This window comes from Lagenorhynchus albirostris, chromosome 7 (assembly GCF_949774975.1).
Source record: "Lagenorhynchus albirostris chromosome 7, mLagAlb1.1, whole genome shotgun sequence".
Lineage (NCBI taxonomy): Eukaryota > Metazoa > Chordata > Mammalia > Artiodactyla > Delphinidae > Lagenorhynchus > Lagenorhynchus albirostris.
In genome coordinates this window covers 107,222,792-107,234,999 of record NC_083101.1, presented here as the reverse complement: position 1 = coordinate 107,234,999, position 12,208 = coordinate 107,222,792, and the positions used below count along the sequence as shown (strand labels likewise).

General features: G+C 51.6%; 1 protein-coding gene across 1 annotated transcript in view; it reads right to left on the bottom strand.

Annotated features, from left to right (window-relative positions):
- The window catches only part of BLK (BLK proto-oncogene, Src family tyrosine kinase), a 46,187-nt gene extending 35,150 nt beyond the window's left edge, over positions 1-11,037 (bottom strand). Inside the window, exon 1 of the mRNA XM_060153616.1 lies at positions 10,917-11,037. The gene's annotated coding sequence lies outside the window, so the exon portion shown is untranslated. The remainder of the gene's footprint in view (positions 1-10,916) is intronic.
- Positions 11,038-12,208: the final 1,171 nt, after the last annotated feature.

The following is a 12,208-nucleotide window of genomic DNA, read 5'->3' as shown; positions in this document are numbered from 1 at the left end:
TCCTAGGCTTGGGTCCTCGTCGTCCGAGTCTGGGCTGACAGGGAGACTGGTTCCTGCAAACAGCATGAGGGATTTCACGTCTAAATGTACGTGACCTTCTGCTTTTTAGATTCCCCCCATCCACAAGCAGAGTCAGAACTAAAGGACACACCCAGGTGACAGACCACTCCCCTGCCAAGCTGGAAATAGACACAGGGTCCCCGCAGGGTCTGCATGGGTCCTGGGAGTTTAGCTACTCTCACAACAGCCACCAAGAGAAAATTGCCAAGGATCTTCCTGCAGTGCAACCAGCTGGGGGGCGGGGCGGGGCGGCAGCAGCTTCATCAATAAGGACTTGACCTTCTTAAGGTCATGGTCAGCGCACTAGTCATTAGCATGGAGGCTCCACAGCCCAGCTCTGACCTCAGGCCTGGCTCATGTCCCTCAGGCGAGCTCCTAACCGCCTCCCTCTCATCTCTGAAGCCCTGCAGCTGGGGGGTCGTGAACAGCGAGAGCCGCCATCACCGCATCCTGCACATGTGGCTTTTCCTTCCCAAAGCGCTCAGCACATGCAGGGCTGCCCTCCTTCTGCAGCTCCTCCACCGAGGCTCTGCTGGCCCCTAGAGAGATGAGTGGCTACCTCGTCTGATGGCCCCGAAGCCCGTGGCAGGACCTGGGGGACAGCCCCGTCACAAACAGAGCAGATAGGGGTGGGCACAGCGGGTGCACATCTGACCTCACAGAGACTCTCGTTTCTTCGCCCTCGGGGCCTCGCATGAGTCTGGCTTAGCGCACGTGGATGTGGATGCCAGGGTGTGGCACCCTGACAGCCTTGACCCGGGTCAGAGGCTGGAATAAGACATCCCAGCAGCGGCCTGCGTGGATAGAGAAGGAGGATCAGATAGGCCGCCTCAAAGGCCTGATTCCCTTGAGCTCCCCACCCCCAACCTCGGACCCAACCCTGGAGAAAGGGGGAGGGTGCTGAGCTCACTGGGGTTTTTTCCACTACCCAACAGAAACAAAGATGCTCAGACTAGATGTTCTGCTTTTGCACACTGAGTGTGGCTGAGATTCATACCCTCCCACATGGGTCCACACTCTGTCCTGACCCCCCCGAGCCCACCAGACATCCTTCCAGAGGCAGCAACACCTTCATCATAAACTTGCTCAACCCGTGCTGCTACCGTCTGTGAAGCTGGTGTCCTTGTCAACAATTTCAGAGGTTCCCCTTAGCGTCATTGTTCTCACAAGCAGGACATTCTTCTTCTTCTCTATTTGGGGGTGAGGGGATAATAAATGAGCCAAATACTGATTCCTGAGTGTTCCCAGGCTGTGCGGCCTTGGGAAAGTAAAAGAGAGTAAAGCAAGGAAACAAACTCAGCACCGCGCTGTCCTCCCCTTAGGTTGGCAAGCGCAGCATGGGAAAGCTTCAAGGCAGTCTTAAGGCCAGACAGACGGAAGTGACGAGTGACGAGGTCCAGCCCGAGGGCCAGGCCAGTCACCAATGATCTGTGTGACCTCGTGAACGGTACTCTGCTCTCTGGGTGTGTGGCTGGGAGTTGGCGATACAACTGGGGTGTGTAAATGGGACCTGGGATGGAGACCGTGCCACCCAGCTTGAAGCCCAAAGTCCTTTCTCTTAAGCTCCCTGCTGGGCTCCATGGAGGGAGCCTCTAGCCAGGCCCGGGTGGAGGGGAACGGCCATAAGAAGCTCACGAGATTTTAGAGCTGGACCTTCGAGGTCCCACAGGATCTCTCCCTGGGGAGATGGGCATTTCCGGCAGAGAAGAGGATTTAACAAAAGCTCTGAGTTGTGGTGGGCCCAGTGAGCCTGGAGGTGGACGCCAGGAGAGGGGACGGAGACCCAGACGGTCTGGTCTCTGTTCTCAGTCATCGAGAGGAGTCAACAGAGATTTTACCCTGACTGGTGACAGGGCCACGTTTGACCTTTAGAAAGACCTCACCGACCACATGCAGGATGGACTGGCGTGGAAGAGACTGGAAGCAGACAGATGAGCTCCCAGGATGTGCAATCATCCAGGCTAGAGTAGGGGGGACCTGAGCTAAAGCGATGGAGACCTGGGGGCGCATTTGAGAAAGGAGAAGTCAGTGTGATCATGGTGCTGCCCTCACACAGGGAAGCCTGGGGAGCTCCGGCCGTCCTCTGCCTTTGCTACGACTCCTGCTTCCCCTGCACTTCAGGGCTCCTTTGTAGGAACACTCCACACTCCTCCCGGAGATGCCAGGGGAGCTGGTCACCTTAGCGGGAGATGGGAGGAAGGGCTGGCAGGGCTCCCAGGGATTTCAGACCCGGCCTGTCCTGCGGAGTGTGGAGTCAGGCCAAGGAACACCAGCCCCCGAGGACGGGCAGGCCTGGCACCTCCATCCTCCCCTCTGACTTGCCCACAGCCCCAGTCCCAGCCCATGCTCCCGCAAACACGCCGGGCCCGGCTCTGGGTGGGAGAGTGGTGGTGGGTGCTCTCGGCCCTCCCGAGACCCACTCAGAGCAGAAGAAGACATGTCTTGCCATTTGATGACAGAAAACATTGTGCGGTAGAAAGTATGAAGGACTTTGGGGAGGAGGTGCTCCAGCGACTAGATTTCTCCAGAATGGAAGAGGCCTGGAGATCTCTTTATGGGGCAGAATGGATTCATTCACTTTTGTTGCAAATGCAATTTGTTGTGCTGGGTGGTTTCTTGGTGTTGTTGACAAATGTGTGTGTGTGTGTGTGTGTGTGTCCATGTGTACGTATGAGCCGGTGTGTCTCTGTGTGTGCTTGTGTGTCTGTGTGTGCGTGTGTGTATGTGAGCACACCTACATCAACAAGCCCCTTGCCTGCAACAGATTTTCTTTTTCATCTTTCTAGTACAAAATTCTTAAAACAGGGTCCAAAAAGGACTACCGCACCAAACACTGCATGCCGGCAAGTTCCAGCCTCCTGAGGCTAAAACCTCAAGGGGTCCTGTCTCAGGGGTGGGAGATGGGGGCGCGCTCCTCCGTCACGGGGCCCCATGGAGCAGCAATCACCACACTGGAAACATCTTTTGAGCACCTGCTCAGGGGAGATTGGCTAGTGGCCCCTCCCACCTACAATGAACTGAAAGTATTTAACCAAGAGAATTCATCAAAGACCTTAAATATAAAACTTCTGACAACATTATACACCTGGACAAAACCAGCTCCTGAGGCCCGTGTTTTGTTTTTTGTTTTTTTTTTTGCCGTACGCGGGCCTCTCAGTGCTATGGCCTCTCCCGTTGCGGAGCACAGGCTCCGGACGCGCAGGCTCAGCAGCCATGGCTCACGGGCCCAGCCGCTCCGCGGCATGTGGGATCTTCCCAGACCGGGGCACGAACCCACGTCCCCTGCATCGGCAGGCAGACTCTCAACCACTGCGCCACCAGGGAAGCCCCTGAGGCCCGTGTTTCTCTCCAGTCCTTCTCACACCTTTCCCTTCCCTTCATTGTCAAGGGCCTTTCCCATCAACAGGATGAGAAGGGCCACACGTGGTGACGGTGACGCTTTCACAGGCAGGCAGCCCCCGCGGCAGTTCTGATGGCACACGAACAGACGGGAGGAGGGCAGGGCGCACATCACGAGAGAGTGGCTTTCTGTGCAGGCTGCAAGTAGAGGTTCCACGCGCCAGGATGAATGTGGTGGAGCCATTTGCACGGATGTGGCAAAGGCCGAGTTGCACCCACCTCGGTCCACCTGCGTGTCCCTCAAGGGGCCTCGAGGAGAAAGGTGTTAAACCCTCCCGACGCCACCAAAGTGTGACCTTCCTATGAGCAAACTCTGTGCAAGCAAATGAGATCCTCCTGAAGACCAGAAGGAGCGAGCCAGTCACAGGGCCTGTCCCCTCGGCTCTGGGCCAGGAGCCTCTCTGGGGGTGTTATTTTCGCTTCCCGTTTGCGAGTTCTCAGAGGGCACTTGTCTTGGTGACAATGGGGCGTGGAGGACCCTGGGAAGCTCCATCTGACCAGGAGGGGAGGGTGGGAGTGGGCACCTCTCACTGACTGCCCAGGTGGGAGCAGCCTCAGCGGGGGTCAGGCCGCAGCAGGAACATGGGCTCGCTGAGCCCCATCCCTCCTCCACACCTGTGACAGGGCCACCGGGCCTGGTTGTCAGGGGCGACATCTGCAATCTCAGCCTTGACGGCTGGGAGTCACAGCACTGTGTCCTGCACTGAGCCCTGGTCCCCTCTAGGAAGCGTCTCCGCCCACACTTCTAGGTGACAAGAGTGGCAAAGGCCTCCCCTGCGGGGGCCACCTTGCCTCATTCTTGGAGCAGGTCCCAGGAGTACACAGAAAAGCCACCTTCACCCCTTGGAAGTCAAACAGAAGCCAATCCTTCCTGTGCCAACAGCCCCAAACCTTCCTGAAATCTGATGAAAGCTGTAAACGATCTTTGCTCAAGACCTGTCCATTCCACAAAAGCTTGCATGCAAGTTCAAGGAGGTCATAGGCTCCATGAAACTCAGCAGGGGTCCATGATCTCCAAGACTTAGGTCGCCAGCTGCAGCAACAGGTGCAGAGACACACCTGCTGTGGGGAGAGGGTCTCCATCCAGGGCCCTGAACCCCTCCTTCTTCCCTGCCACCAAGCACACAGCAGGACCACCGGATCCCTGGGCGTCTTCTGCCAGGCTTGGGACTCAGGAGAGCCCAGGAGGCAGGTTAGTCTCTACTCGGCCCTGCTCAGCAAAGCCCAGATACAGACAAGGCGCAGATCTGTACTTCGGCACTGAGATATTATGCCTCTCAGGCAGCCATGTGCTGGAGCCAGCTCACGCTGGTTTGTAAGAGCCAACTGTTAAATTTGGGGGGTATTTGTGAGCTGTTTGTTAAGTACATTGTTATCCAAATTAAAATGTACAAAATTAAAATTACATAAAATATAATTAAATGACATTAAAAACGGAGGTAATACACACCCAAACCTCATCACTTCCTAGACACTTTACTCTTGTCTCTGCTCCTGAAGGTATTTATATCAGTAGTATCTGTAGGGTGGACACAGTATAACTGTGTGCTACCTCGCCTCTTTCCAGCCTCCCAGCTTTGTGTTCAGCCAAGTCATGCTGGCGGCTTGAAATCAGCTATGGCGAGAGTGTTTACACCACAGGAATAGGCAAGGGCTATACCTCTGGGGTTGATCTGTTACGCTGATCTTCCCAACTTAAGACAGTGATGGAGAAAATGTTGATAATGTTGATTTCATTTAAAAATATTTGTAGCTGTGAATAGCACCCCCCAAAATGGGGAAAATTTTTAAAGTAATAAAAAACGATTTTCCAATTTAGTAAAGAAGTGGGTCACCACACAGTTCCGACACGTCTTTGTGGTTTCAGTCTGATCTTACTTCTTGGCATAAATGAAAATATCAGTGAAGTTCACGTGCATCGATGGCAACCATAGCTTGACTTTGGATACAAGGGTTTGGCAAAAGCCCACAAAAGCATTCTATGGAGAATCAATGGGCTATATGGTATTTATAAGCAAGGGTATTGTATATATTAATGTTTGTAAATTATGCATCACACATCCTTCATACCAGTAAAACTGATGATTAACTTATACGTGTGAATGTGTATGTTTGCTTCCTGGAAAGCTGGTGGTTCAGCATGTGACAGCACATCCCTGCTGTCAGTCCCGAAGACTCCTATCTTAACCTGACACATCCCTGACAGCACTGACAGGTGCCAGGGAGTCTGCCAGACTGACCGACAGACAGACGGACACTACAAAATAGAAATGGCTCTCATTAGGAAAAGGAGACTTCAGCCTTTCCCATAAAGCCACCCAAATAAAATCATAAAATGGCTTATTACTTTTGGTCCTATCTTCAAATGCAATACTTTTTTATTTTTTAATATCTATTTATTTTATTTTGCTGTGCCGGGTCTTAGTTGCGGCACGTGGGATCTTCGTTGCAGCATGTGGGATCCTTGGTTGTGGCATGTAGACTCTTAATTGCGGCATGCATGTGGGATCTAGTTCCCCGACCAGGGATTAAACCCGGGCCCCCTGCATTGGGAGCACGGAGTCTTAACCACTGGACCACCAGGGAAGTCCCCAAGTGCAATACTTTTTTTAAAAAAATGAATTTATTTTTGAAAAGTCCCATTCACTTTAGAAATGGTAGGAATAAAAAGAATCTTACCATGAAATAATTTTATATAATCTCTGTAACAATAGAGGCTAGAATAACTGTAAAAACAGACAGTTGAAACAGGCTATTTGTCTAACTATAATAGACTCACAGCTGGATATCTCACAATAGGTTGGTCTATGCTTTGTACACAGAAAGGGAGCTAATTCTTATTGAGTACCCTCACCACGCAGCAGGCTCTTTCCAGAACACTGTCCTGTTTTTGTTTACTTATTTATTTATTTCCTGATGTTTCCAAAAAGATTTGGGGCCACTTATAAAAATAAATATGAAATAACAGGAGAGAAAAGTAGACAAAGAAATCAGACCAAAGGGTAAGTTAGGGCAGGAAAACAAATTTGACAGTAAGGCAGGTACACAGAAATACAGACCCTGAGATGGGGCTCCCCAGCTGCTAATACGGTTAGATGGAAATTCGGCTCTAAGTGTCCTGGAGTCTGAAGCAGCGGGTGGGAAATGACCCGTTGGAAGAGCTGGTGTCTCCCGGGTCTGGAGTCTGAGAGGAATTCTCCCCAGGCTCCTTTTAGGGGGGTGCTGAGTGCCGTGGTGGGCGGCGGTCTCAGCGTTGCAGCAATGATGCCACAGTGAAGGGCCTGCCTTGTTTCTTACAGGAGGCTTTAGTATGAGCCAAGCACAGTGTGTCCTTGCCAAGCTGGGTGCACGGGCCTGATTCAGGAATGTGGTTCCCTGAACAGCCCAGGCACTGAGATCCAGACACACAGATCTCGGCCCAATAAGCTCGACACAGGGGGAGCACCCAAGGCACCTAGGTTCGTGTTTCTCAATCTTATTAAACCCATTTCCTCTTTTGAGAAACCAAATCACACTCTCCCTTTTCAAGATTTCAAGATAAATGTTGTGCGTACAAATAAATCTAAGAAGTTACAAATGTGAAATGTGCCTTTTCAAATTACAAGGACTCCTCTTACACGGAGAATTGATTCTTCCATGAAGCACTGAATAGAATCTAGATGGAAATATTGTCTCCTCCTCAGCTTCAATTCACCAAAGAATTAGGGCTTTGGCGTTTAATTCTTATAACACTGTGATGTGCTATTATCAACAGATAAAGAAATGAGACTTAAGGGTATAAGTCCCCTACTGAGATAGGTGAGGCTGCCAGTATAGTGTGAGGTCAAACAGTTGTTATTTCAGGAAGACATTTGGTGACATGCCTGAGGTGCGACAGCCAGGAAGTGGCAGGACTGAACCTTGAACTTGGGCCCTCCATTCCACAAGCCCAGGCATCCAACCTCTCAGCCGTAGGACCCCTCGGCCACGGCTGCTTTGTCTCTCTCCTATGCCCAAGTCCCTTCCCCTGCCTTGTACATACAGCACACTGAGATAACATTAAATTATCCTTCCTAACCATCGGACTTGGTGAGTCCAAATATTTTGGGGTGGACAGATCCTTTTGGGAATCTGATGAAAGCCATAAATGCTCTTTGTAGAAGAATTCACGCGTCCACAAAGTTCAGGGAGCTCACAGGTCCCGTGAAACTTAAGAGGGGTCTGTGGTCTCGAGGTCAGAACTCCTGACTTAATCCATTAAACACAGAGCATCTCATATCTGTGCAGACATGTGAATATATTCGACCATCCCCTGCACCTGAGCGATCCTGAGAGTGTGAGCCTCTTTAAATTCTGTACCCTCGGAGCCCCACTTGCCTCACCCTGGTCCCGGCGCAGCAGCCCAGGTAACAAGGTGTGCAAAGAGGTCAGCAGAGAGTGGCCTTGACAAGGCACCCGAGATAATCTCTTTCTACCCCCATGGTTTTAGGAAGCATCAGGCCTTTGGTGAGGGGGCATGCACAAGCCACACAGTGGCCCATGGGGAGCTGAGGGGCCATGGCAGAGCCTCCATGCTCCAATGATCTTGTTCAATTTAGTTCTCTCTTCTGTACCTGGAGCTGGGTGCAACTGTTTCCCCTTTACAGAGAGCTAGGTCATTTGCTCAACCCTCCCAGATCCCCCATAAGTGGCAGAGCCAGGTCCCAGTGCAGGATTGGCTGACCCCAAGGTCCAGCACCTTCCTCTGGTCCACTCTGCCTTGCAGGAGCAGAACATGCTGAAGACCTAGTGACACCCCATCTCCTTCTGCAAGGGCCCCCGTTAAAGCCCCGGTGTGGCCATGGTCCCGGAGTCCACTGTGACTAAGGGTGATCGTGAAATCTCACATGCTTTTCCCCCTTCCAGCTTTCTTCCTCATGTCTTAAGCTTATTTGCCTTCAAGAACGTGTCCTTGTTTCTGTCCCTCAAGAACCACTCCACAGGGAATCCACCCTGTGCTGGGCACGTTCTGGGTGCTGGGACTCAGAGGGAAGGGAGGAAGGGCCTGGTCCCTGTCCTGGAGGAGCGCAGGTCCAGAGGGGCAGCACACCGGCAAGCAAATAGCCCTAAGCATGTGCTGGAGGCCATGGGGACACAGGGATGGGTCTGGGCACTGGTGACAGAAGAGAAGACATTGGTCTTCTGATCCTGAGAATCAGGACAAGCGGGACTTGCCTGGATGAGGGGTGGGGGGCCCAGCAGGAGTGCGGACCTGTGGAGGAGGTCCAGGAGCAGGGAGGGAGCAGGGGACATGACAGGGAAGGTAATCTCCGCTCTTTAATTTTGGTCTTCATCTAAGTGATGTGATTTTCATCTAAACGCTATCACCCCACAGCTTCATAATTCTTTCTTCTTTCTCATCTGCTTCCGCAGCGTTTCTCTAATCTGGCTGAGATATCACCTTCAAACAAGGGCACGCCTGCTCTGCGGGGCCTGTGGGGTGTGCGTGCGTGCGTGCGTGCGTGCGTGCGTGCGTGTGTGTGTGTGTGTGTGTGTGTGTGTGTTGGGGAGGTCAGGCTTCTCTGTCTCCCTGGTACCTTTCCAAACACCTGCCCCTTACAAGCAAGGATGCCGCCCCTAGTGGTCTCATCTGGATACTGCAGATTCTAGGGCAGTGCAGGAGCTGGCTCTTCAGGAGTCCCAGTTCTGCTCTGCGTCCCTCTGGAGATGCTCCGCTCACGGGAGAGCGTCGGCCAGCACAGCTCACTGCTGCTTGGCTGACCACAGATTCTGTGGGGATGGCTGAGCTCAGGATGGCAGAGTTCAGCGGGTATTCCATGCTGGGTCTGGGCCCTCCCTGGCCTCCATGCTCCGCCTCCTACTTCCTCACTGGTGAGGGGCCAGTTGTGAGTAGCTAGGCATGTGCTGGGGGCCCAGGAGCCTGAACCAGCGCAGTGAGCTCTGCTAGGAGACAGAGGTGGGGTGTCGGCCCTAAGTCTCCTGACACAGAGTGAGGGCTCAAAAAATGTGTGCTGCATGAAAAAATAAATGAATCATGAGAAATACTATGAAGAGAGGGAAATAAGGAGCTTTCTGGGAATAAGGTGGGGAGCTCCAAGGTGATAGAGACTTCTATCCAAGAGGATAGAGACTTCCCATACATCCTTCACCCAGCTTCCCCTAATGTTGGCTTCTTTCCTAACCATGGTACATTTGTCAGAACTAAGAAAGGCACAATGATAGTCATTAGACTCCAGACTTTATTTAGACTTCACCTAGTTTTCACTGATGACTTTGAGGTTGTTGTTGGTCCGGAATCCAATCCAGCCCGGATATGAATTCTGGATTTAGTTGTCACGTCTCCTTCCTCTCCTCTGATGTGTGACGGTTTCCCCATCTTTACTCATTTGTCATGACCTTGACAATCTAGAAGGTCAAATAGTCTGTAGACTGTCCCTCAATTTGGGTTTGTCTGACGTTTTCTTATGACTAGACTGGGATTATGGGTTTGGGGGAAGAATAGCACACAGGTGAAGTACTTTCCTCCTTGCAGACAAAGTTACGCAATAAATACAATATGACTTATCCCTGGAGATGTTAACTTTGTGGCCAGGATTCTCCACTATAGTGTTACCGTTTTTCGCTTTCCATACACTCTACTAAGTCCAGTTCTCACTTAAGCTGAGGGGAATCAAGCTCCCTTCCGGGAGGGAGGAGTATCAACATATATTATACGGAATTCTCTATAACTACGGAAACGCGGTGATAACTCTTTAGTTCATTGGTAATGTGGGCAGTTGAGGCTAAACACAGCGGTGAACACAGTTAGGAAATGACTAGAAAAGTTGTCAAAATCCTAGAATGTTTAAAATCCTTTCAAAATATGTTGTCAACTGTTCTTTCCTTTTCACAGTTGGCCAAATAGATCTCTTAGCCCAAAAGGCCATCGTTAAACCTATTCCATCACCCTACCCCCACATGTCTGAAAAATGGAAAACCTTATTTAAAAAAAAGGAAAAACCCAAAATGAAACAAAAGCAACAGCCAATTGTTGACCTTGAGCCAGACGCTCCCATGCGTCACCGCTGGCCTCCATCAGCTCTGCACCATGGTACCTTTACTCTCGCTTATAGGGAGGCTCTTGCCTGGAGCCCACAGCTGCCGTGAGTGCCCACGCATCTCGCCACCACCCGGTCCAGCCTCCTCCTCTCTTTCCTCTGTGGCACATTTACCACCTTTTCCAGCTTAGAAAGCCTGAGAAACAGAATCTACCCTGGATGGATGAACTTTTATAAATCAAACAACTCTCTAAAACAGAAATGAACAAACAACAGGGCAATCTGTTCATAGCTGCGGCTCGGATCCTAAGAATGTCTTCTCTCTCCGCCCATAACCCCCATAGCAATGTTCCTGCCCGGTCTCCCACCCACAGGCCTCCGGGCACTGTTGGCACCGTTTGAGGAAATGAGACGGTTGGGAAGGCAGAAGATGCATCTTACCTTGGCAATGCTCAGCGGCCGCTCACCATAGCTCTTCAGATCCCCGCGCCTTGTGGGGCAGTGTCCTTCCAGCTACAGCCAGCAGCTCGGAAGCAATCCCAAAACAGGAGCCCATCCCAGGTGTCTCAATCCGTTCAGTAGCTCGTAGCTTCCTGCTGACGATGGCAATCACCCGGCCGAGGTGGCAGGCTCCCCGGTCTGTGGTCACAGCTGCCCCCAAGGAGCCCCGCCCCTCCTGCCAAGCCCTTCAAAAGCTTCCGTGGGCTCACTGGGTCCAGGAAAAGCCTGCGAGGAAGGACCACAAGCAGCTGGTCTTTCTCTGGGCCTGGGCCGCATCGGTAACAATGCCCCTAGGCCACTGGGAAATTTTCTCATGGGGTTTTGATTGAACAACACAGATGTTGTTTTTCCTGCAGCAAAGCCTGGCAGAGTTAGTAACCTCCAAGCTAACTCGGCAAGGGTACTTCGCTCTGCTTTGCAGTGTTTGTCTTCAAGGCAAGAAGGAGCCCGGGCTCTGCTGCCTTGTGCCGTCTGGGTGGGCAGGGTGGCCATTCTCCCAGGCTTGCTGGTTTTTTCTTGTCTTCCAGATAGTCCTGACAATACCTAGCCCATGGGATACTAAGAGCACAAACGACAGAATGAGTGAGAGGCGGCACAGAATCAGCTAATTCCCTCGTTTCTAGCACCCTAGCCAGTCCTTGATTTTGATCTCAGAGCCTCTTCAATTGTGCTATTTCACTCAGCTGTGAAAACTCAGAGGAACCGAGAATGATGCAGGTGATGGGGAAGGACCCTAACACCCAGAGTGGTGAGGTGCTGTCCTGTACCACACTGGCGGAGGGACCGATGGGACCAAGAAGGTTGCTGAGATGACCTCTGGAGACTTTGCTGGTCCAGCCAGACATGGTGAGCCACTAGACACCTGCTTTCTGATGCACAGACAAAAGGGAGCCAATGAGTGGCTTCCTCTCCTGCCTTTATGTCTGGGAACCTCAGTGAGGGTGCGGCAGGGATAGAATTTAGACAGATCTTCTTCTACTCCTGCCCTGGGACCACAGTCCAGAATTTCAGCTTCCTTATGGAGTTTCTCTCCTTGGATTTTAGGACAAAGACAGTAATTCTCTGCGAGTTCCCGGTAGGAAAGAGCTTTTTGACAGATGTTCATGGCATCAGCAGCAGAAACATGGAGTTCGTGGGTTCTAAGGCTCCTTGGAAACAGTCTGCTTCATTTCTTCCAAAAGGTTTTTTGTGAGAATAAATGGATTAATGTATAAAAAGTCTCTATTACAGTA